The sequence below is a fragment of the Pleurodeles waltl genome, chromosome 3_1 (assembly GCF_031143425.1).
Source record: "Pleurodeles waltl isolate 20211129_DDA chromosome 3_1, aPleWal1.hap1.20221129, whole genome shotgun sequence".
NCBI classification, from domain to species: Eukaryota; Metazoa; Chordata; class Amphibia; order Caudata; family Salamandridae; genus Pleurodeles; species Pleurodeles waltl.
Genome location: NC_090440.1, coordinates 1,161,612,074 through 1,161,632,501, shown reverse-complemented (window position 1 = coordinate 1,161,632,501; position 20,428 = coordinate 1,161,612,074). Strand labels below are relative to the sequence as shown.

Genomic DNA, 20,428 nt, shown 5'->3' with positions numbered 1-20,428 from the left:
GAGCCCTTCTGACGTCAAGGATACCCTCAAACAGAGTGCTAAATGTTTGTACTCACTTTGAATTTTTAACAACAATTATGATGCAAAGAGCACAAATTGGAATCAGCTCAAGGAAGTGTTAGTCACTTTGCTTCAGAATAATGGGGGTTGAGTAGACCATGACAGTTTTCGAACCCCCAAATTGCACTAATATTTTGCTAGCACTACCATCTTACCTCAATATTATTCTTATGTTGATTGCCCTAGGCCCATATGCTTGCTAAAGATGTTATCATAAGTCACTGGCCACATGCTTGTGCACCCATACCTTTTTATTAAGAAAGTCACCTGACAGGTGACGTCTGTGGAGGTTGGGTTTGGGGTGAGTCTATCTACAGACCTCAGAGAGGAGCTGCCTCTTGACATGTCCATCAGGACACTATGGTGTGGATTTAAAGCACTGATGCACAAGTTTTCTTGCGTCACCCCTTCCCCACCTAACAACACCATGGGTGCACACTATGTACAATATAGTGCACCACGTTGCATGTTAGGCCAATAACGTTAATTTGTTTACGTTATTGTGGCCCTTTCCTACAATCGCTTCAAAAATGTTGCCAATAGAGCAAAATGCAAGTAAGCCCATAGGGTAATATGAGTGCATCATTTTAACCCCTGCACTAAGCAGGCGTTACAAATGACTCCAAAAATGGTGCAGCGAAATCTCGTAGATTTCACTGCACGATCTTTGCCGGAAAGCCCCCCTTGCATACATTATCCTGACACAGAAAAAATGTCCTGCAAGGGGGTGCAAAGTGGTACAATGCATAGATTGCGCCACTCTGTAAATCTGGCACAGCAAAAATGCCTTCCTAATGCCACATTAGCATAAACAAAAATGACGCTAATGTGGCGCATAGAGGTGCTAGGGGCTTGTAAATCTGCCCCATTAATTCTCCCAAAACCCAAAAGGAAGGACAATGAGTTCAAACTGTGTAAACAAAACAAGCAGGACATCAATAGACACACAAACAAATTAAGTTGGCTGCAACAGGATATCTCTGTTTACATTCATAAATTGGTGTTACAGAGGACACGAAAACTGGTGCAAAGAAATGTGAGATCTTCTGGCAACATAACCCCAGGAGTCATGTCCTTTGAGTATAGAGTTCGACCACCCTGCTAATGGAGGCCCTTCCACCGTTGTCAGTGGAGCAGCAGCAAGTCCATCTCTCACTTGGGGAGGCCCCATCGACGTGTCACCAACAGCACTGCACGTGGCCTGCGCTTGTGCTGCATTTATGCCATCTGGGCCACTGCAAGACTGTACAGGAGACCCTTCCTAGTCACTTGTACAACCACAGGGGTAGATGGGTCTTAGTCAAGGCATGCTGCTCTCAATCAGGATGTAGATGGGGTATTCAGATAGTCGCAGTTTGAGTGTTGCTTCAGAGTGTCAGGGCGCTTTATGGTGCTCGATGCATCAGTGTCAGACTCCACTCTGATTGTAACATGCTCCCCAGGCAGTAGCATGATTATGTTGCCAGTATGGTGAATCTGTACAACAGGTACATTCGCCTGCCTTCATAGATGCTTAGATTATGAGTTCAGTGGTTGGAAAGATGGCGACCAGATGGTCGTCGTGCTGGTGCTGTACGTCTTCTACTTTTGCAAGGCATCTGTATCTCTGGGCGTGTATGCGATGGTTCTCTAGGCAGCCAGCGACGATGTCTGGATGATTGCATTGGGAAGCTTGGGTCAGTGACTCGGTTCGAGCCTGCGGGTGGCTTACTTTTGGCTTGCCGCTGTACTTCACCTGTTCATCGTTGCTCCACATCAGAGGTTTGCTTGCGTTGGTAGATGTACTCACAGTCATTGATGTGACTCGGGAGCTTTCTCCTTTTCTTCCACACTTGTCAACACGACCAGCAGTGACTTCTGTGGTCACAATATGCCCCATATGTTGTGGGGCGAGGTCTACTCACCTCTTGTGCTTCTAGCCAATGACCGCCCACGAATTGCCCTTCTGCTCCTCCCCTTTTTGTTGGCGCCTTTGGGGAAACAAACAGATGGTGCATAACTTCTTCCGTCAAGTGGAGGCAGCAGCCTATTAGGCCTTGTTGGAGGTGATCGCCAAGGGCTACAGGCTGTGCAGCGAGGGCACTATGGTACTCTCTCAGTAGGATGCTGAATGGAGCAGCTAGATGATGGTGAGTGTGCCGATTCTATCGCTGAATGTTAGCCTTCTGCAACTCTGTCTCCCACATGCCTCTCTTTTCACTTAGCCGCTAGCTCTTTGGTGTAAGGCAGTCGTTTTGCCCACTGCAGTGTTCTGGTAATAGTGTGATTTACTTTTAAAATTTCATTTTAAAGCATGCACGCCCTCTAGTGGGCATTGTTGTGCACCGTTCCGGTATTCCGAGTGCTTGGTCGCCTTTGCTGACCCGTGCACGCCTCTATGCACCTCGTCGGCCGATGGAGATGGCTCACAACCGGCACCTCCTAACCTAGCCGGACCAAAACGGCCCCCTTTCCTGCTCCTCCCTTGCCGCCGAATCTTGGCTGCTGTTGCAGGGCTGCTGCCGGACTGACTCCCAACCTGTCTTCATCACCTTTCGATTGAGGTCGAACTGCTACACAGCGTCCATACGTAGCCCCAACAGCTCCCCCAGGCAGCTGGGCTTTCTTCTGGAAGGTATGGCATTACCCCCTATCCCGTTTACTACCCTTCTGGTGGCAACGCTGGAGTAGGTAGAGAGGCAATATCGGGTATGGGGTTACAGCCGCCCTCATCGACCAATGTTGTATTGTGGGCCTAGGCATTGTCATAATTTCAGTGTAAATATGAGTGACATTTCAACGACTACGAGTTCTCTGACCTCGTTGTCAGGACAGGACGCTCCCCCCGCCGTGCAGCGCACCCTGCAGGTGCCCTGTTCCCTGACTGCCGCTGCTGCCCGTGCTCGAGGCCCTCCTCCACCCGCAGGCCCCCGCCTGCGCCTCATCCCTGGTGGCCCAGTGGTGGGCAGTAAGGTTTGCTTCTGTCGTGTCTCTGTATTCTCCTCGTTTGTCTCTTCGTTTCTGTCTCTGTTGTGTTGCTGTTGTTGTTATCCCTATTGTGCCCACTGTGTTCATTAGTATCTGTACTCTGTAGCTGTATTGCCCAGTAGTGACTCTTTTGCTATTGCCTTTTCTGTGCGCTCGATCCCGCTCTTTCCCCTGCGCGTCTCCCTCCTCCTCTGACCCCCCCGGCCCCAATCCATCGCCATCCGCCCGCTTCCCTGATTTTTTCCCCTTCTCTACACCCCTGCCCTCCCACCTCCCCCTCCCCTCTAGCTACCCAGTGCTATTTCCAACCCCCCTCCACACTCGCCGCTCCCTCGTCCGTTTTTCTTGCCGCTTCGGCCCCGCCCTCCTCCCGCCCCCAGCTTCTCCTCCCTCCCTCCACCCCCTCTTAATGCAGGTCGCTGCGCTCCGAGGGTGCGTTCTCTGACCTCGTTGTCAGGACAGGACGCTCCTCCCGCCGCGCAGCGCACCCTGCAGGTGCCCTGTTCCCTGACTGCGCTGCTGCCCGTGTTCGAGGCCCTCCTCCACCCGCAGGCCCCCGCCTGCGCCTCATCCCTGGTGGCCCAGTGGTGGGCAGTAACGTTTGTTTCTGTAGTGTCTCTGTATTCTCCTCGTTTGTCTCTTCGTTTCTGTCTCTGTTGTGTTGCTGTTGTTGTTATCCCTATTGTGCCCACTGTGTTCATTAGTATCTGTACTCTGTAGCTGTATTGCCCAGTAGTGACTCTTTTGCTATTGCCTTTTCTGTGCGCTCGATCCCGCTCTTACCCCTGCGCGTCTCCCTCCTCCTCTGACCCCCCCACCCCAATCCATCGCCATCCGCCCGCTTCCCTGATTTGTTCCCCTTCTCTACACCCCCTGCCCTCCCATCTCCCCCTCCCCTCTAGCTACCCAGTGCTATTTCCAACCCCCCTCCACACTCGCCGCTCCCTCGTCCGTTTTTCTTGCCGCTTCGGTCCCGCCCCCCTCCCGCCCCCAGCTCCTCCTCCCTCCCTCCACCCCCTCTTAATGCAGGTCGCTGCGCTCCGAGGGTGCGTTCTCTGACCTCGTTGTCAGGACAGGATGCTCCCCCCGCCGCGCAGCGCACCCTGCAGGTGCCCTGTTCCCTGACTGCCACTGCTGCCCGTGTTCGAGGCCCTCCTCCACCCGCAGGCCCCCGCCTGCGCCTCATCCCTGGTGGCCCAGTGGTGGGCAGTAAGGTTTGTTTCTGTCGTGTCTCTGTATTCTCCTCGTTTGTCTCTTCGTTTCTGTCTCTGTTGTGTTGCTGTTGTCCCTATTGTGCCCACTGTGTTCATTAGTATCTGTACTCTATAGCTGTATTGCCCAGTGGTGACTCTTTTGCTATTGCCTTTTCCGTGCGCTCGATCCCACTCTTTCCCCTGCGCATCTCCCTCCTCCTCTGACCCCCCCACCCCCAATCCAAATCCATCCACCCGCTTCCCTGATTTTTTCCCCTTCTCTACACCCCCTGCCCTCCCACCTCCCCCTCCCCTCTAGCTACCCAGTGCTATTTCCAACCCCCCTCCACACTCCCCGCCCCCTCGCCCATTTTTCTCGCCGCTTCGGCCCGCCCCCCTCCCGCCCCCAGCTCCTCCTCCCTCCCTCCACCCCCTCTTAATGCAGGTCACTGCGCTCCGAGGGTGCGTTCTCTGACCTCGTTGTCAGGACAGGACGCTCCCCCCACCGCGCAGCGCACCCTGCAGGTTCCCTGTTCCCTGACTGCCGCTGCTGCCCGTGCTCAAGGCCCTCCTCCACCCGCAGGCCCCCGCCTGCGCCTCATCCCTGGTGGCCCAGTGGTGGGCAGTAAGGTTTGCTTCTGTCGTGTCTCTGTATTCTCCTCGTTTGTCTCTTCGTTTCTGTCTCTGTTGTGTTGCTGTTGTTGTTGTCCCTATTGTGCCCACTGTGTTCATTAGTATCTGTACTCTGTAGCTGTATTGCCCAGTAGTGACTCTTTTGCTATTGCCTTTTCTGTGCGCTCGATCCCGCTCTTTCCCCTGCACGTCTCCCTCCTCCTCTGACCCCCCACCCCAGTCCATCGCCATCCGCCCGCTTCCCTGATTTTTTCCCCTTCTCTACACCCCCTGCCCTCCCACCTCCCCCTCCCCTCTAGCTACCCAGTGCTATTTCCAACCCCCATCCACACTTGCCGCTCCCTCGCCCGTTTTTCTCGACGCTTCGGCCCCGCCCCCCTCCCGCCTCCAGCTCCTCCTCCCTCCACCCCCTCCTAATGCAGGTCGCTGCGCTCCGTGGGTGCGTTCTCTGACCTCGTTGTCAGGACAGGACGCTCCCCCGCCACGCAGCGCACCCTGCAGGTGCCCTGTTCCCTGACTGCTGCTGCTGCCCGTGTTCGAGGCCCTCCTCCACCCGCAGGCGCCCGCCTGTGCCTCATCCCTGGTGGCCCAGTGGTGGGCAGTAAGGTTTGCTTCTGTCGTGTCTCTGTATTCTCCTCGTTTGTCTCTTCGTTTCTGTCTCTGTTGTGTTGCTGTTGTTGTTGTCCCTATTGTGCCCACTGTGTTCATTAGTATCTGTACTCTGTAGCTGTATTGCCCAGTAGTGACTCTTTTGCTATTGCCTTTTCTGTGCGCTCGATCCCGCTCTTTCTCCTGCGCGTCTCCCTCCTCCTCTGACCCCCCACCCCCAATCCATCGCCATCCGCCCGCTTCCCTGATTTTTTCCCCTTCTCTACACCCCCTGCCCTCCCACCTCCCCCTCCCCTCTAGCTACCCAGTGCTATTTCCAACCCCCCTCCACACTCGCCGCTCCCTCGCCCCTTTTTCTCGCCGCTTCGGCCCGCCCCCCTCCCGCCCCCAGCTCCTCCTCCCTCCCTCCACCCCCTCTTAATGCAGGTCGCTGCGCTCCGAGGGTGCGTTCTCTGACCTCGTTGTGAGGACAGGACGCTCCTCCCGCCGCTCTGCGCACCCTGCAGGTGCCCTGTTCCCTGACTGCCGCTGCTGCCCGTGTTCGAGGCCCTCCTCCACCCGCAGGCCCCCGCCTGCGCCTCATCCCTGGTGGCCCAGTGGTGGGCAGTAAGGTTTGCTTCTGTTGTGTCTCTGTATTCTCCTCGTTTGTCTCTTCGTTTCTGTCTCTGTTGTGTTGCTGTTGTTGTTGTCCCTATTGTGCCCACTGTGTTCATTAGTATCTGTACTCTGTAGCTGTATTGCCCAGTAGTGACTCTTTTGCTATTGCATTTTCTGTGCGCTCGATCCCGCTCTTTCCCCTGCGCGTCCCCCTCCTCCTCTGACCCCCCCACCCCCAATCCATCGCCATCCGCCCGCTTCCCTGATTTTTGCCATTTCCAACCCCCCTCCACACTCGCCGCTCCCTCTCCTGTTTTTCTCGCCGCTTTGGCCCCGCCCCCTCCTGCCCCCAGCTCCTCCTCCCTCCCTCCACCCCCTCTTAATGCAGGTCGCTGCGCGACCGCGCAGTGGGCGCGCCAGAGGCAAGCCTGTCTGCGCCCGTCCGCGCCCGGACCGCGTCCAGCGCCAGAACCCCTGGCCCTCGCCCCCCGCTCCACACCCCGCCCAGGCTCAGCTACGACGCTACCCGCCCTCCACGCACTCAACAACGGCCGAAACCAAAACCAACACTGCTACCTAGCCGCACCAAAGCACACACACGGACCGTTCGCCTGCCGCACCTGCCACTTCTCCTGCAACCGAACCTCCAAACCAACGACCGCTAGACCGAACCTCCTCCGCTGCATACTCCTCAACACCCGCTCCGCACGCAAACACGCCGTAGAACTCTGGGACCTGCTCGACAGCACCGCCCCGGATGTAGCCTTCCTGACAGAGACATGGTGGAACGAATCATCCGCGCCAGACATCACCATCGCCATCCCAGACGGATACAAGATCTCCCGCAGGGACCGCACCAACGGCTACAGAGGAGGTCTCGCCATCGTCCACAAATCCTCCCTCAAGATCACCATCCACACCGACGACCATTTCAACACCGCAGAGCTTCTACACTTCCGGATCCACACCGACCCCAACACCACCCTCAGAGGAACGCTCGTCTACAGGCCCCCCGGACCACGGGCCCAGTTCTGCGACTCCATCGCCGACCTCGCAAGCACCCATGCACTCGCCTCCACGGACTACATACTCCTCGTGGACCTCAACTTTCACCTCGAGAACAACAACGACCACAACTCCACCACGTTGATCAACAACCTCGCAAACCTCAGACTCAGACAACATGTCACGTCAACAACCCACGCTGCCGGACACACACTGGACGCCATCTTCTCCACCAGCGACCACGTTACCTTCAACGACACCACCGAACCTTACTGGACCAACCACCACTGCGTCCACTTCACTTACAACAAAATCACTGCACACCACCACAGACGCCAACTCCCCCGCCGCAACTGGGGCAAAGTCACCAAAGAACAACTTCTCAGCACCCTCTCCCAGAACCCACCAAACGAGCCCACCGACCCAGACACCGCGGCCTGCAACTTCAGTCAATGGATCAACAACTGCGCCAACATCCTCGCCCCACTGAAGAAACCCCTCAACAACCCCACCAGCAAGAAAGCCTCCTGGTTCACCGATGAACTCCTGGCCTCCAAACGCGCCTGCAGGAAACTGGAAAAGAAATGGCTCCAAGAACGCACACCGGACAATCACGCTGTCCTCAAAGACGCAACCTGCCGACACCACCACCTCATCAGGACCACCAAGAGGTCCTCCTTCAAAGACCGCCTAGACAACAACGCACATGACAACAAAGAGCTTTTCCGCATTGTGAAGGAACTATCCACCCCCAGCACCAACGTCAACGACATCCCGCCATCTCAGGAACTTTGCGACTCCCTCGCCGCCTTTTTGCACAGCAAGATAGCCGACATCCACAGCAGCTTCAAACCCCTACCTCACCCACCTCCGTCACCACCTCGTACCCTAGCATCACCAACCCCATCACCGCCTGGTCCAACGACGACGCAACACGCAAAATCATGAACTCCATCCACTCCGGATCACCGACTGCCCCCTGCCCCCACCACTTCTTCAACAAAGCCGACTCTATCATCGCGCCCCAACGCGATCATCAACGCCTCCTTCGAAACAGGCACCTTCCCAGAAAGCTGGAAGCACGCAGACATCAACGCCCTTCTCAAGAAACCAAAAGCCGACCCCAAGGACCTCAAGAATTTCCGCCCCATCTCCCTCCTCCCCTACCCAGCTAAAGTCACAGAAAAGATCATCAACCTTCAGCTGACAAGCCACATCGAAGACAACAACATCCTCGACTCCTCACAAACCGGATTTAGACGCAACCACAGCACCGAGACCGCCCTCATCGCCGCAACAGATGACATCAGACGCCAACTCGACCGCGGCGAGACCTCCGCCCTCATTCTCCTAGACCTCTCCGCGGCCTTCGACACAGTCTGCCACCACACCCTACTGTCACACCTCCAAGAAGCCGTAATCCAGGATAAAGCCCTAGCCTGGACCTCATCCTTCCTCTCCGGCAGAACACAGACCGTACGCCTCCCACCCTTCCGATCAGAAGCCAACAACATCATCTGCGGCGTCCCCCAGGGCTCCTCCCTGAGCCCTACGCTGTTCAACATTTACATGGCCCCCCTCGCACAAGTGGCCCGCCGTTTCGACCTCAACATCATCACCTACGCCGACGACACCCAGCTCATCCTCTCCCTCACCAACGACCCTGCCACCGCCAAAGCCAGCCTCCACGAGGGAATGAAAGCAGTTGCCGACTGGATGAGAAATAGCCGCCTGAAGCTCAACACCGACAAGACAGAAATCCTCATCCTCGGGACATCCCCCTCCGCCTGGAACGACTTGTGGTGGCCCACCACCCTCGGAACCCCCCCCGACGCCCACCGACCACGCCCTCAACTTGGGATTCATCCTCGACTCCGCACTCTCCATGAACAGACAAGTCAGCGCCGTTACCTCCTCCTGCTACAACACCCTCCGCAGGATCTACAAGTGGATCCCGACCGACACCAGGAAGACAGTGACCCACGCCCTCGTCAGCAGCAGACTGGACTACGGCAACGCACTCTATGTAGGAATCCCAGCGAAACACCTACTGCGAATCCAACGCATCCAAAACGCCTCAGCCCGACTCATCACCAACGCACCCCGCGACAGCCACATCACCCCTCACCTCAAAGGACTCCACTGGCTCCCCGTCAACAAAAGGGTCACGTTCAAGCTCCTCACCCACGCACACAAAGCACTCCACAATGCCGGCCCCTCCTACCTCAACGACAGACTCAACTTCTACACCCCGACTCCCCATCTACGATCCGCGAGCCTCGCCCTCGCCACCGTCCCCCGCATCCAACGAGCCTCCTCCGGCGGCAGATCCTTCACCTACCTCGCCGCCAAGACCTGGAACACGCTCCCTACCTACCTCCGACAGACTCAAGACCTACTCGCCTTCAGAAGACTCCTCAAGACCTGGCTCTTTGAGCAGTAGCAGTCCCCCCCTCCCCCAGCGCCTTTGAATCCTAACGGGTAAGTAGCGCGCTCTATAAATTTCTGTGATTGATTGATTGATTGACACTTTCTTGCTAACAAAATCCAGCAATGAAGAGAAAGGAAACATATAAATATCAGAAATTACACCTTTTTGAGTATAGAAATAAATCATAAGAAAATCTTAACCCCTTCTCTGCCAGGCCTTTTCCTCCTCAGGTGCCAAGCCTTTTTTTGGCTATTTGAGGCAGTTTGCACTTAGGCCCTCATAACTTTTTGTCCAAGTCTGCTACACATGCCAAATTTGCGTCATTTTTTCCAACATCCTAGGGATTCTAGAGGTAACCAGAGTTTGTGGGTTCCCCTGAAGGAGACCAATAAATTAGCCAAAATGCGGCGAAATTTTCGTTTTTAAAAAAGAAAATGGGAAAAAAGGGCTACAGAAGAAGGCTTGTGATTTTTCCCCCTAAAAATGGCATCTACAAAGGGTTTGCGGTGCTGTTATTACCAACTTTCCAGCTTTCAGGAACAGGCAGACTTAAATCAGAAAACCACATTTTTCAGCACAATTTTCGCATTTCACTAGGACATACCCCATTTTTACAATTTTTTGTGCTTTTAGCCTCCTTCCAGTTAGTGACAGAAATTGGTCTGAAACCAATGCTGGATCCCGGAAAGCTAAACATTTCTAAAAAGTAGACAACATTCTGAAATTCAGCAAGGGGTCATTTGTGTAGATCCTACAAGGTTTTCCTACAGAAAATAACTGATCAAATAAAAAAAAAAAATGAAATTAAGGTGAAAAAAACAGCCATTTTCTCCACGTTTTACTCTGTAAGTGTTTCCTGCCATGTCATATTTTTTAAAGCAATACACTGTTACGTCTGCTGGACTCTTTTGGTTGTGGGGATATATAGGGCTTGTAGGTTCATCAAGAACCCTAGGTACCCAGAGCCAATAAATGAGCTGCACCTTGCAATGGGTTTTCATTCTATACCGGGTATACAGCAATTCATTTGGTGAAATATAAAGAGTGAAAAATAGGTATCAAGAAAACCTTTGTATTTCCAAAATAGGCACAAGATAAGGTGTTGAGAAGCAGTGGTTATTTGCGCATCTCTGAATTCTGGGGACTCCATACTAACATGTGAATTACAGGGCATTTCTCAAATAGAAGTCCTTTTTACACACTGTCTTACATTTGTAAGGAACAAATGTAGAGAAAGTCAAGGGTCAATAACATTTGTTCTGCTATTCTGTGTTCCCCTAAATCTCCTGATAAAAATGGTACCTCACTTGAGTGGGTAGGCCTAACGCCCGCAACAGGAAACGCAACATGCACAGATCACATTTTTACTTTTAAAAATGGCGTGTTTTTTCGGAAAGTGGCTAGCTGTGGATTTTGATCTCTAGCTCAGCCGGCACCTAGGAACCCCTCTCACACCTGTGCATTTTTTAAATCTAGACACCTAGGGGAATCCAGGATGGGGTGATTTGTGGAGCTCTTATCAGGTTCTATTACCCAGAATCCTCTGCAAACCTCAAAACGTGGCCAAAAGAACACTTTTCCTCAAATTTCAGTGACAGAAAGTTATGGAATCTGAGAGGAGCCACAAATTGCCTTCCACCCAGCGTTCCCCTAAGCCTCCCAATGAAAATGGTACCTCACTTGTGTTGATAGGCCTAGTGCCCGCAACAGGAAATGCCCCAAAACACAACATGGACACATCACATTTTGCCAAAGAAAACAGAGCTGTTTTTCGCAAAGTGCTTAGCTGTGGATTTTGGCCTCTAGCTCAGCCGGCACCTAGGGAAACCTACCAAACCGGCACATTTTTTAAAACTAAACACCTCGGGAAATCGAAGATGGGGTGACTTGTGGGTCTCTCACCAGGTTCTGGTATCCAGAATCCTATGCAAACCTCAAAAGTTTGCCAAAAAAAACACTTTTTCCTCACATTTCGGTGACAGAAAGCTCTGGAATCTGAGAGAAGCCACAGATTTCCTTCCGCCCAGCGTTCCTTCAAGTCTCCCGAAAACAATGGTACCTCACTTGTGTGGGTAGGCCTAGTGCCCATGAAAGCAAATGCCCAAAAACACTATCTTGACACATCAAAATTATCAAATACAAAACTACCTGTTTTTGTGGGGGCACCTGCGTTTTTGATCCTGGGATCAACAGCCATACAGCGAAACCTACCAAACCCAGACATTTCTGAAAACTAGACACCCGAGGGATTCCAGGGAGGTGTGACTTACGTGGATCCCCCAGTGTTTTCTTACCCAGAATCCTCAGCAAACCTCATATGTAGGTAAAAAATCGAATTTCTCTGACATTTCTGTTAGGGATCACCGCACCGGGACGAATTTCCTACCACCCAACGTTCCCCTCCATCTCCTGGTAAAAATGATACCTCACTTGTGTAGGTGGGCCAAGTGCCTGTGACATGGAAGAACCAAATACATGTTGAAATTGAGGGGGAACCAAAGCGAGTCGAAAAGGGAAATTTGAAAAAAATAAATTGGGGGGTAGAATTTTTATTGGTATAGATGAGACAGTTCTGGGTGGTAGGAATTTTGTAGATTCCTGCAGATTCCGTAAGGTTCCATCACAAAAATTTGGGGAAAATGTGTGATTTCCAGCAAAGTTGGAGGTTTGCAGGGCATTGTGGGTAAGAAAATGGTGCGGGGTGCATGTGAAGCACACCACCCTGGAATCACCCAGATGTTTAGTTTTCAGATGTGTCTAGGTCCTGTGGATTTTTCTACATGGAAGCATCCCAAAGTCCAAAAAGTACAGCCCTCACCATTCCAAGTGGGACGATTTTGAGAGTTAGCCAAGCCCTCATGGCCCAAATGTAAAACCAAAACCTAAAATAATTAAATGTCCTCTTGCTTGCCATGGGATAAGATGTTTTAGTGTACAGGGGGAGAGCTAAAAGACTGTTACCCTCTACAGTTGGGGTGGGGGCATAACCAGGCCCATACTGGTTGGTAGCCACCACCCCACTATTTTTTTTTAAATTCCCTGTCATCTAGCAGACTTTTGGCCCCCTTCCCCAGGGTGTGGCTCGGGGGTAATTCCCCCATCTGCCCACTGGAGGGCAGAACAACTTTGGCCCAATTTATTTGGTGTGGAGGTATGGCCATACATCCACCCTCTTATTTTGAAAAACAAATCTTCCCTGGTCTCTGGTGGGCTTTCTGCCCCCCTTGGGGGCAGGTGGACCTTCCAATAATAGGCCGATCTGCCCCCAATGGGGGCAGATATGGGCTACAGTAATGTGCCCCCATTGGGAGCGACCTTGCCGAAGGGGCTGCCCCCCCAAACAAAACACACACATACACACACACCATTCCCTAAGTGGTTCCTGCCCCCCCCCCCCCAGGGGCAGATTGGCCTAATAGAAATAGTCTGATCTGTCCCCAAGGGGAGCAGAAATGGCCTAAAATAAATTCCCCCCCCCCCCAGGGGAGTGACCCTTGCCTAAGGGGCCGCTCCCCTTGCGTGAAATTGGGGCCAAATAAAAAACCTTGGGGCCTAGTGGTTTCTGCCCCCCCTGGGGGCAGCTCGGCCTATTAAAAAGGTCGCTCCCCTTTTGTGAAATTGACGCAAATAAATTAAAATCCCTGGTGTCTAGTGGTTATAATAAAAATAGGCCGATCTGCCCCCAAGGGGGGCAGAAATTGTCTAAAGACAATTCCCTCACCCCCAGGGAGCGATCCTTACCTAAAGGGTCGCTCCCCACATATTAAAAATAAAAAAAAATAAAATCCCTGGTATCTAGGGGTTTCTGCCCCCCACCGGGCAGATTGGCCTACTTAAAATAGGCCGATCTCCCCCCAAGAGGGGCAGAAATGACCTACAACAAATCTCCTCCCCCCTCCCTCCGAGAAGAGGGACCCTTGCCTAAGGTATCGCTCCCCTCATGTGAAACTGACATAAAAAATCCCTGGTGTCTAGAGGTTTCAACCTAATGCAAATAGGCCGATCTGCCAAGGGGGTCACAAATGGCCTAAAGACAATTTGCCCCCCAGAGGAGCGACCCTTGCCTAAGGGGTCGCTCCCCTCACGTGAAACTGACAAAAAAAATCCCTGGTGTCTAGTGGTTTCTGCCTCCTTTGGGGCAGATTGGCCTAATAAAAATAGGCCAATCTGCCCCCAAGGGGGGCAGAAAAGGCCTAGAGTTAATTTTGCCCCTAAGGGAGCGACCCTTGCCTAAGGGGTCGCTCCCCACATATGAAAAAACAACACACACCCCAAAAACAAAACCCTGGTGTCTAGGGGTTTCTGCCCCCCCTGGGGGCAGAGCGGCCTAATTATAATAGGCCGATCTGCCCTCAGGGAGGGGGGGGTAGAAATGACCGTAAAATAATTTGCCCCCCTGGGTAGCGGCCCTTGCCCAAGGGGCCACTCCCCTTATGCATTTATAAAAAAGAATAATACCTGGTGTCTAGTGGGCATTTCTGCTGCCCGATCGCATCACGATTGGGCATCATAAATGCTGAGACAGACATGAAAGGAGAGGAAAGGCGTTTCCTCTCCTTTCGTACCTTTCTCTCCCCCTCCACGTGATCGGAGGAGAAATGCTTTTGTATTTCTCCTCCGATAGCTTACAGCGTGGAGGAGTAGGACCCTGATGAGGTCAGCACAGAATTGTGCGCTGACGTCATCAGATGCCATTGGGGGGCCAAGGGGAGTGGGGGTGGAAGGTGAAGCAATTCCCCTTCCATCCCTGCCCAGGGGAGGGGGGTGCGAGACCCCCGGGTGGAGCGCTAGCGATTCCCCTTAGGGCCCCTGTCAGGAGGTAACGGTTACGTCCTGGCACCCGAGCGGTGCTGCCCAGGACATAACTGTTACGTCCAGGGCACCTAAGCAGTTAAAATCTACAGCGCTTAGAAGTGGAAGGTGAGCACTACAAATCCTTCTATAAAAAATAAGTTCTAAAGTGTGAGTGATTTTCCACATTGCTTAGTATGTTTATGGCAATTAGATAAAATATAAGCCTAATGCGGCCATCGATTGAAAGTTTACATGGCACACAGGCGTTAATAACAGGAAATGGAAATTGTCTCACTGGCTGGTTAGTAGATGACAGGCCTCTGCAGCAGCATGGTAAACAAGATAATTACTGTTCAAGTCTGTCTTTAATTAGTTGAGCCCATATTTAACTAAAAATGATGGAGCATGACGCTGTGCCAAAATTGGCAGCGCCGCGTTCCATCATTTTCACAATGCAGAGATGCGCCATACTTAATTTAATACAGCGCACCCCTGTCTTGTCCCCTGAGCTGGCGATAAATTGAGCTGCGCACCATCGTGCAAGGATGACTGCATTGAGGGGTTTGATTGTTTATGTGTGGGAAGGTGTCCCTTCCTGCACATAAACAGTCACTAATGGCGATTTCACACATTTGTGTGTGCTGCCGAATGCAGCACACACAGAAGTGCCAAAGCATCATTTTGACATGATTGTTTATGTGTGGGAAGGAACACTTTCCCGCACATAAACAATCATGTCTGTCAGTTTGCTCTTTCTATGTATGTTTCAGAATGCAGCACACATAGAAAAATAAAAAAACTAGGAGGAATAAAAGCATTCCTCCTAATTGCGCCTTGCTGACACCACCCGTGTGGTGGCGTTAGATTTTGATGCTGCTTCAGGTTTACAAAAACTCGTAAATCTGAGGCAGCATCAAAATGCAATGTGTGTTGCTTTGGCATGCCTAGAGCGACACCCATTGCACGCCCCTTCCGCGCGAAGTACTGTGTGTGAAGGGGCCGTATTTACGCCACCTTTTAAATACGGCGCAGTGCTTAGCACCACTGGAGCCTCACAAAAAGTGGTGCTTTGGTGGCGCTAGGGGCTCATAAATATGCTCCTTGGTGTGCTTTACCTTTTTCATGGTAGCATACTTCAAGTTCAGCCAAGGGGATTGTCCCATGATCTATGTGCGCTGCTCTTCACTCAACACTGTGAAGGCTAGTGAGGAGTCTGCAGCATGCGCTGCATATGTGGGCACATACCATCCACTTTCAGTCTACAGACCTCAGAGTTTGGTCTGCTCATCCACCATCAAAAACAACTTCAGGAGCAGAGCAGAGAGGATTCTGTGCAAGAAATACAAGTGAGATTCGATATTGGCCCGTAAATGGCACATTTCCTCCTTAATTGACATTCAGAGAGCGAGGTTGAGATAAGTAGCATTGGGCTCATCACGCATCTTCAGGTGTTTAAATTCTGTAGTTTCTCTCAGCACGCCACTTGCACTGACAGAGTTAATACTCGGCAGGCCACGGTGTGACTCCAGGGGTAGCTCCAGGTCTCTGCACAATCATGCTTCTGCTGCAGGACCTGGCTGTGCAGTCCTGCCCGAGCTGCCCACAGCTGGGACCTCATTGGGCACTTGGATGCTGCAATGGTCTAAATGCAGCCAGCTCTGCTCTGATGGTCGTGGTCACTCTACCTGCTTGCAGCTTGACCCTCACAGAGCACAGGTGATAGAGGTGCTACAAAATGCATGATTAGTCTAATGCTGTGGTACTCAAAGTATGGCCCGCCAGCAGCCCATCTGACCTGGCTTGGTGGCCCTCAGACTTTATAGTTAACCCCATTAGCAAGTACAACACAGCTGCTGTGCACTGGGCCACCCAGGGATCTCTGTAAATACAAAAGAGAGCCCCTGGAGTTTGCGCAATAACAACATAACTGTGCATGCGCAAGCGGCCCTCTTTTGCAGTTTCAGAAAGCTTCTAGTGACATCATACGCTAGCGTTTGGTGGGAAGCCAAAGGGTCTTTAAAAGAGAGCTGTTGCACAATCACAGATGACTATTAAGGATCCTTTCCCCAAGCTTCCTGCCAGGCCATCTTTATTAGGGATGTCACTGCTGCTCCTTTGACACCACCCGCCTGCCCTCAGCGCTGGTCACCAAAAGAGGTGCACAAATAAGCAGGGGGTCCCCTGTGGATTGGGTCAGCCAGCTCTCCTTTTGCTACCTGCTAGCCAGTTTGTTTCCCTTCTTTGCCACCTGCAAGCTCTACCCATCACTGCGGCCAGCAAATCTGCCCTCTTTTTCTTGTAATCTGGAGCCTGCCAGCAGATGGCTAGAAGTATCAGGTTTCTCCCTCACATTGGGACTCCCTGCCCTCCTTGACCTTTTTTTTTTCAAATGTTTTAGTGTGGCCTTACTGAATGTTGAGTAAGCTCTTTCAGGTCAGTGGTGGGCTGTTTTTGGTTGTTTGTGAGCCTGTTTTATGGTGTGCTGGGTCGGTTTTTATTGTTTTCCCTCATATTAAAACAAACATTATCTGCGACAAGCTCAAAGCCATGCAGCCTTCCACACCTTGTGAAAAATTCATAAAGCAACTCTTTACAAGTTAAAAGCTACCCTAATTTGCAAACGTGCACTACTTTTCTTTCACATTTCTTACTCACTAATAGGGGTCACTTTTATTTTGGTGCCCAGGCCTATTTTCTGTCCCAGTCACACGCTGGTAATACTAAATGCTTACTGGCAATAATGAAGGTGACATTATTGCCTTGTCTGAGCCCCTGCACAACCTCAAAACTAGTGTTGTAACCCTGGGGAGTGACGCATCCTTTTTGGGCAGTGCTTCTAATTGCCTTGATCCCCACCGCCTCCTTCACCACCAGCTGCAGTCAAATAAAATTAAAAGCAAGCATTTGCAATGCCATGGGTCTCACATTTGCTCGAATTAGAGATATTAGAGTTGTAAAATCCTAACAGGACTTTTCTTGCTACATAAATTGAAAATGAAAGTAAAACAGTTGACATAAGCAAGCCGATTCAAAGTGCCATTGCCGCCATGAGCATGAGCACGAAGGAGAGACACAAAAATAAAAAGAATCTTGCTTGCAGACAAACTATCGGCAGTCGTGCAATTATCCATGTAACAGGGACAGTCTGCAAGGTGGTAACAAAATCACCCTGAGGAGGCACAAACTGTAAGGCTTTACCAATGATGGTAAAGGATTTTTCAAAGGCAAGCCCAGGAACAAATAAAAGTTATGGGTGTGCGGTGGGTGTGGTTAAAAGCCCACGATTCTTACAACAGGTCAAAGCGCTTGTGCATTCAACCTAAAAAGGACATTGGCTTGTTTTTTTTTCACATTTTATTTACTCAATTGCATGTGTTTTATTTTTTTACAAGATGTTGTGCTTCTGTTGCTATTTTCATGCACTATGTTACTCCTGTAAAGGGTGTACTGTTAGAAGAGCAACCTAAATATCAGTTTGAGGTCAGGTTGTGGGTAGGTGTTTATAATAAGGCACAATTGAGAACTGTGCGGTTTAGGCCTAGGGCAAAGTCAGTTTGACACAGTACAAGTCATTGGGTCATAAGTGGGTTAACAATCCCTGCTTGTTAGATCTGACAGCCTTAAGGTGGTCATCTCCCAACTTTTTGCCTGCCTCTCTCCACTTTTCTGACACTGTTTTTGCTGGTTTTAGAACTCTGCACATTTTACCACTGCTAACCAGTGCTAACGTGCATATGCTGTCTTCCTGTAACATGGTAACACTGGTTCATCCCCAACTGGCATATTCAATTTACTTATAAGTCCCTAGTAAAGAGCACTACATGTGCCCAGGGCCTGTAATTTAAGTGTTACTAGTGGGTCTGCAGCACTGATTGTGTAACCCACATAAGTAGCCCCTTAACCATGTCTCAAGCCTGCCATTGCAAGGCCTGTGTGTGCAGTTACACTTCCACTCATCTTGCCATTTAAAAGTACTTGCCAAGCTTTAAACTCCCCTTTTTCAGCATATATGTCACCCCTAAGGAGGTCCTGGGTAACCCATAGGGCAGGGTGCTATGTAGTTAAAAGGCAGGACATGTACATATGTGTTTTATATGTCCTGGTAGTGGAAAACTCTTAAATTCGTTTTCCACTGCTGCGAGGCCTGCTCCTTTCATAGACTAGCATTAGGGCTGCCCTTATATACTTTTTGAGTGGTAGATTCAGATCTGAAAGGGGTATCCAGGTCATATTTAGTATGGCCAGAATGGTAATAGAAAAGCCTGCTTATTGGTGAGGCATTTCACCCAGAAAGCCACAATCACAGGACACCTGCACTCATCTGCATATTGAATGGGTCTTCCTGGGGTGAAAGGGTGGAGGGCCTGACACTTACATTTCAAAGGCTAGTGGCCTGCCCTCACACGACAGACTGCTAAACCCCCTATTAGGACCCAGGCAGACAGGGATGAACTGAAAGGGGAACTTGTACACTTCAAAACCACTCTTCAAAGTCTCCTCCACTATCACTCTCAGAATATACGGTTGTCCTGTATTAGTTTAGTTTTCTGGCATTATTTTCTTCCTCAGTTGATTTTCATTTTGTGAACTTCCTTTTTTTGTCTTGGAAATCTTTATATAGGAAATTACTTCTAATAGCTGTAAAGATACCTGGGGATCATCTCTATTCTTGCTGGCTTGTATAGTTTTGGCTAGGCTGAGCTGCTGGGGTGGGAGAGCTGTGCTTCTCTAGATAGGTTTGACAGCTACCCAAAGGCAGCCAAACATGTCCCCAAATGTCCAGTGCAGAACCTGTGTACCTCCTGAACCAGGTATTAGCAATTTCACTGCATACTGAAGTGAGACTTGACTGCTCGCTATTGCAATTTTTGGAAGGCCAATTTAAAATATGTACAACTCGCAAATCCAAATGGAATGAACTAGTATTATTTTCTCAATTATGGTACGTTTTGCTGTTGGTGAACACTATCCACTATCCGAACCAAAGGATCAGTAGAAAATGTTGTGAGTGGTATAAAAATGGTCCTTACTACCTTTAATAAGATAGGCGAGCCTCTGGGGCAGGCAGACAAAACTAGGTGTGGGCAAGTGGAGTACCTTTTAGCCATCTAACTTAGATACTTGGCATCTTATCTAAACCGGACCACTCCACATAATCATATTGGGAATAAGCACTGCATTCTAAAGCTTGGGATGTTGTAGAGTAAACTCAGAAATGAGCTTACAGACTTACTTCTGGATGAGCTCTTGAGGCTTTTTGGCTCCAATAAAGTTTCAGATTACAGGGCACTACTAGGAGACATTAAATGCAAAATAAGTTGCTAGTATACCTGTCACTAACTTATAAAAAATTTGGAACCAGTTAAACCTCTGCTGCATTGGGCCTCTGTTGAATATCAAGTTAATGAGCATTACCATACAATTCATATCAAGTTTGATATTGTGTCTGAAAATAAAAATGCATTATCAAAATAGCAATATAATTTATTTTATTGTGCATACCTTTAAAAGTTCAGGCATGTGTTTTCACTTCTACCTCTTTTGCTTGAAAAGCTACCACTTGTAGCATTGTATTTGAGCAGCCATATAAATCCGCTATGGAAATACAGCATAGTCTAGTAATGTTGTGAAAAGGCGTGATTTCTTTTACTCTAATATCCTGGCCCTGCCCCCTACACTTAGCCCCGCCTCAGCCCCATCCCCATCCACAAGCCCATCTGTGCGTCCCTCGTCTCCAAACCAGACCATACTTTTGACCCTTGAGAAAAAGTTTGTGAGTACATATGGCCTAATGACTGATGCATGGTACTTGACAGGACTGCATACTTTCTAAATGGCATGGACACCAAATACTATCATAGGTAATGGCCCACAGACTTGTGCACATGGCCCTTTTTTATCAACAGGTCATGTGACTGATGGCACCTGTGATAGATGGGTGTGGGTTGGGCCTATGTATAGCACACCAGCCAGTGGCTGCCTCATGAAGAGTCCATCAGGGCACTATGGTGCATATTTATACTTGGCTTGCACCATTTTAGCGTCAAACATTTTGATGCTTTAACGGCGCATAGCTAACTCCATATTTATATTTTGGCGCTTGTGTCCAAATATTGGAGTTAGCGTTATGTTTAGGATG

At 50.5% G+C, this 20,428-nt stretch overlaps 1 long non-coding RNA gene across 2 annotated transcripts in view; it reads left to right on the top strand.

Annotated features, from left to right (window-relative positions):
- Positions 1–2,045: 2,045 nt before the first annotated feature.
- Positions 2,046–20,428, top strand: part of LOC138283326 (uncharacterized) — a 35,038-nt gene continuing 16,655 nt past the window's right edge. Inside the window, exon 1 of one of the 2 annotated variants that reach the window (XR_011201191.1) lies at positions 2,046–2,189. This is a non-coding gene — a long non-coding RNA (uncharacterized lncRNA). Of the gene's footprint in view, positions 2,190–2,449; positions 2,675–20,428 lie in introns of those variants that run through there. The other variant, XR_011201190.1, reaches the window with a different exon arrangement.